Below are 5,254 nucleotides of genomic sequence, written 5' to 3'. Positions count from 1 at the left end.
TGAATTACCGCATCTCTTATTGGGGCGGCTTATACAGGTTAAGCAAGGTATTTATTTTACTCAGATTTACTGACATAAATCTGTGGGCTTTCCACACAAACAAACGTACATGTTTCATTAGTATGAGAAACAAATGCGATTTTAATTGTATCGGGCAAGGGTCGGGCTCGGACATAAATATCTTAATGCCTTTCGGGCTTGGGTCGGGTTCGGTTACTGCTCTGTCGGACGCGAGCTGGGCTCGGACAGAAAGATCCGGCCCGATCCGCACTCTAATGTGAACCAGGCCGCGCCCCGTCTTCCTCCGGCTGCAACAGGGAAAGCCAACGCTTCGGATCCCGTCACGGAGGGCACCATCAGGACTGAAACAACTGCCTGATGAACATGGGCCACTAGTTTGTCTTGCTCTCTTGATGTGTCCTTGTTTTATCACACTGTTGTCTGATATTATTACAGAGATTGTGTTTCTGAATGCTGTGTCGACCTAGCTTAATATGGCCTATTCTCCATAGGTTCGTTAGGCAACTGCTAGGCTAGAGATTCCTTAACAATGTGCTTGCTGTTCAGTGCTTTTTGTTTCTTGTTTCTGTTGACGAGAAATGCGTTTATTTTAATGTTAATCTAATAAGGAACCATACTGTGACAATCAGGTAATTATGGGCTGGTGTTCTATTTTTTGCTGCCCCGTTTCCAATCTTGATCATAGACCAACTTTGAGTGTTAGCCGTCTAGCTATGTGTTCCCCACTTCTCTCCTCCCTTTTGTCACACTGTTTTATATTCTTGTTCTGTGTTTTGCATGTTTTGTGTAATGAGGGACTTAGCTTTGGATGCACTATTGTTAGGATTTAATTAAATGAAAGGCAGTAGCAATTTCCATATATATTCTCACTTAGAATGCAGCTTTTTTGATAATGGTTTATCTTTCATTTTTGGTTTGGAATTAAGGTGGACTGCATGCTTCTTATAAAACGCACCATCACTCTGGGTTTACTAAACAAGAGAAATGTTGACATTGCATTATTACAGGAGACACATTTGCTGCAGGTTGATACTGGCCGTTTAGCCAGTAGATTCTATTAAACAGTTGCATCCTCCTCAGCAACTTCTAAAAACAGAAGGAGTAGCCATTGTTGTCAAACGGAACCTCCCACTTTATCTTGGTAAGATGAGACAGGCAGGATTGTGATCTCCACTATAGAGTTTGGTGCTAGGAAAATTGCACTTCATTTTATGCGCCTAATGTTTTTGATGGCAAATTCTATGGTATGCAAGTTAACAGACTCTTCTTTTATTGTTGGTGCAAATTTTTATTCTGTGTGGGACCTACATATTGATCAGTTGAACGCAGGGGCCACTAGGGACCAGGTTCAGGTACAAATGCTCTTAAATCATGGGCCAGCAGTTTGGGGTTTGTAGATATTTGGCGTGCAGTTAATCTCACCTGTAAGGATTATTCCCAGGTAGATATAAATCTGTTTCCAGAATAGATTTTCTTTAGGCGTCCCCTCAATTATTTCATTCAGTTGAAAAAGCTGTATTGCTTCCAATGGCATTATCTGACCATAAAGCGCTACCCATGACCAGCTATCTCATTGTGCGGTTAGATGACGTTTCAAAACCGGTTTACTGAAAAATGTATCCTATATCACTCAGTTTATAGCAAAATTTTGGATCTAGTCAAGTCATGTTTATTTCATCCATAAAAATGGCAATTACAGTGCTCATACCCGCCTTAATACCCATAAAAACTAGAGCATGAATACAATACAATAAATACACTATACACTAAAATGCCATACATAAAACATTAAAGTAAAATAAAAAAACGTATTAAAATGTACGTTTAAAGAGCTTGTTGTGCTGGGGCTTTGGAAACCGTCTTCCCTCTCGTTTCCCGCTTCATCGCCGGTCAACGCATCCAGGGTGATGGCGGAGGAGGCGATGCAGCTGGGTCGAGCCCGACTGTCTCCTGCTGACCGACAGCGTTGAATACAGGCAGGTGAGTGCGGGGATTCATCTCACTGCGTGGCTAGGTGTCCATCCCGGCCAAAAGACAAGGCTTGTCAGTAAAGGTGGGTATACTGACAAGCCCAGTCCCTGTTTCTGAACCCAAAACTCTCCGTCTTCAGGTCCCAGCCACCACTCAACCTAGCTACTTAAACCGTTTTTTTTTCTGTGTGCCTGGGCTAAGCTGTCCCACCAGCCAAATGTAATCCCGCGCCAGTGGATCCTTGTCCGCGGTCCCTCCCGATTACATGGAACTGGTGGAGGTTTTTGACAAGATTAAATCTGTATTGCTTTCTCCCCATAGGCCATGTGACTGCTCCATTGAGTTGCTCCCCAATAACCCGAATCAGTCCAGCCGTCTATACAATCTGTCTCGGCCCAAACGGGAGGCTATGTAGAGGTACATAAGGGTATCATCCAACCGTTGTCATACCTGGTAGGGGCGGGATTCTTTTTTGTGGAAAAGAAGGACAAGACTCTCCGCCCTTATATTGATTTTCGGGGGCTCAATAACATTACCGTTAAGAATAAATATCCCCTGCCGCTCATCAACTCCACTTTTGAACCCCTTCAAGTCACTACGGTTTTCACTGAACTGGATATAAGCAATGCCTATCACCTTGTTTGTGTCCGGGAGGAGACAAATGGAAAACCGCGTTCAACGCACCAGTGGGCCATTTCGAATATTTTGTGATGCCGTTTGGCCTTACCAACGCTCTAGCAGTTTTCCAGGCTCTGGTTAATGTGTGTTGAGGGATGTTTTGAACAGTTACGTTGTGGTGTACCTTGATGACATTCTCACTTTTTTCTTCCTCCCTGTCCAAGCAGGTATCCCATGTCCATCAGGTCCTCCAACGCCTGTTGGAGAACAGGCTCTATGTGAAAGCTGAGAAGTGCTGTTTCCACCAGAGTTTGGTCCAGTTCCTGGGGTTCGTCATTGAGAGTGGACAGGTTGCGGCGGACCCGGAGAAGACCAAGGTTGTCACCAGCTGGCCCACACCGACGTCATGTAACCAGTTACAGCGCTTTCTGGGTTTTGCCAATTTTATCGTAGATTTAAACACAATTTTAGTTGTGCGGTGGCCCCTCTCACCAAGCTCATGTCCCCCAAGGTCCCTTTCCGCTGGTCGTCTGCTGCGGATCTGGCCATTACTACACTGAAATGTCTGTTTACTTCTCCGCCTGTGCTTAAACACCCCGACTTTTCTCTCCATTTTATTGTGGAGGTGGACACTTCTGCCTCTGGGGTGGGGGCAGTCCTGTCCCAACGCTCCACCTCGGACAAGAAGCTCGGTCCATATGCTTTTATGTCGAAAAAACTGTCCCCAGCAGAACAGAACTATCACGTGGGTAACCAGGAGCTGTTGGCGGTGAAGCTGGCACTGAACGAGGGGCGGCATTGGCTTGAGGGAGCGACGCAACCTTTCGTTGTGTGGACTGACCCCAAAAACCTGGCCTACATCCAGTCCACTAAAAGACAACTTTCGTCAAGCCAGGTGGGCCTTGTTTTTTGGTAGCCTTACGTACCGTCCAGGTTCACGTAACGTCAAGCCTGATGCACTGTCCCAACTATTTGACTGCACCGAGGATTCAGAGTCGGTACTTCCATTCTCCTGTGTGGTTGCTGCTGTCTGCTGGGATATCGAGTCACTGGTTAAAGCAGCTCAAGCCATGGATCCTGGACCCGGAGACGGACCTCCCAACCGTTTTTTTTTGTTCCGCAGTCTGTGCGGTCCCAGGTATTACAGTGGGTTCATACCTCACGTTTTGCCTGCCACCTTGGAATACGTCGCACTTTGACGTTGTTGAGGTGACACTTCTGGTGGTCTGGTGGTCTGGCTGCTGATGTTTGGGCCTACGTTGCAGCCTGTTCTGTCTGCGCTCGGAGTAAGGCCTCTCACCAACAGCCTAGTGGCCTGCTGCAGCCGCTCCCGGTCCCCAGTCGCTCCTGGTCCCATGTGGCGTTGGATTTTGTCACGGGCTTGCCCCTGTCTGAAGGTAATGACACTATACTTGCCATCGTGGACAGATTCTCTTAATCTGTTCACTATATTGCATTACCAAAATTACCTACGGCCAGTGAAACGGCTGACCTCTTAGTCCAAACATGTATTCCGTCCCCATGGAATACCTGTGGATATGGTTTCTGATCGAGGCCCACGGTTCATTTCGCGTGTGTGGAAGGATTTCTGTTCCTCCCTAGAAGCAAGCCAGTCTGTCATCTGGGTCCCATCCGCAGTCCAACGGCCAGACAGAGAGGGGTAACCCGAACCTTTTTATTGGCTCCATTGGTTGTTCTGTGTCCGGGTCCAAACCAAACCTTAACATTGCCTGCTGTGGACAGTAGTCTGCCATGCAAATGGTAAAAAGAAAAGGATATAAAACAGTTCCCTGAGCTGAACCTTTGTTTGACATGATATTGTCTGACTTAACTTTTGAGATAATCTTAACAAACTAAGACCTGTTTTCAAAAAAAAAAAAATAGAATGAAACAGATAAAAACACCTGGAATAATCATCATCAAAAGCTTATTTACAAGGATGTGTGATTGTATCGTATTAAACGCTGAGCTAAAATCATAGTACAGAATTCTCACAACACCGTCCCCCTACATCCAGATGAGCATCGACACTGTCTAATTTACAGACAACAACATCCTCTGCACCTCTCCCAGCAAATTGGTAGGGGTCAAGATAGGGAGGGGCTTCAGACTATTCAACACGATTTTCTCACATACTTTCATAGAGCCACGTCTTAGATCATTCATACACTCAACAGCTTTGTTTTTAGGTACTGGTATAATAAAAGATTGTTCCATAACTCAGGTAACAATTTGAGACAAACAATAATTAAAAATAACTGAAATAAGTATTTGAACACCTGAGAAAATCAATGTTAAAATTTGGTACAGTAGCCTTTGTTTGCAAGGACAGAGATCAAACGTTTCCTGTAGTTTTTCACCAGGTCTGCACACACTGCAGAAGGGATTTTGGACCAATCATCCACACAGATCTTCTCTAGATCATTCAGGTTTCTTGGCTGTCGCTGAGAAACACAGAGTTTGAGCTAACCTCCAAAGATTCTCTATTGGGTTTAGGTCTGGAGACTGGCTAGGCAACCCCAGAACCTTGATATGCCTCTTGCAGAGCCGCTCCCTTGGTTATCCTGCTGTGTGCTTCGGGTCATTGTCATGTTGGAAGACCCAGCCTCAACCCATCTTCAATGCTCTAACTGAGGGAACGAGG

The 5,254-nt window shown here is 45.5% G+C and overlaps 1 long non-coding RNA gene across 1 annotated transcript in view; it reads right to left on the bottom strand.

Moving 5' to 3' along the window:
* The window catches only part of LOC117946337, a 22,368-nt gene that overhangs the window by 5,209 nt on the left and 11,905 nt on the right, over positions 1–5,254 (bottom strand). The window contains exon 3 of the long non-coding RNA XR_004657002.1: positions 1,147–1,158. This is a non-coding gene — a long non-coding RNA (uncharacterized LOC117946337). The remainder of the gene's footprint in view (positions 1–1,146; positions 1,159–5,254) is intronic.

Source organism: Etheostoma cragini, chromosome 6 (assembly GCF_013103735.1).
Source record: "Etheostoma cragini isolate CJK2018 chromosome 6, CSU_Ecrag_1.0, whole genome shotgun sequence".
Classification (NCBI taxonomy): domain Eukaryota; kingdom Metazoa; phylum Chordata; class Actinopteri; order Perciformes; family Percidae; genus Etheostoma; species Etheostoma cragini.
This window is presented reverse-complemented; position numbering and strand designations above follow the sequence as displayed.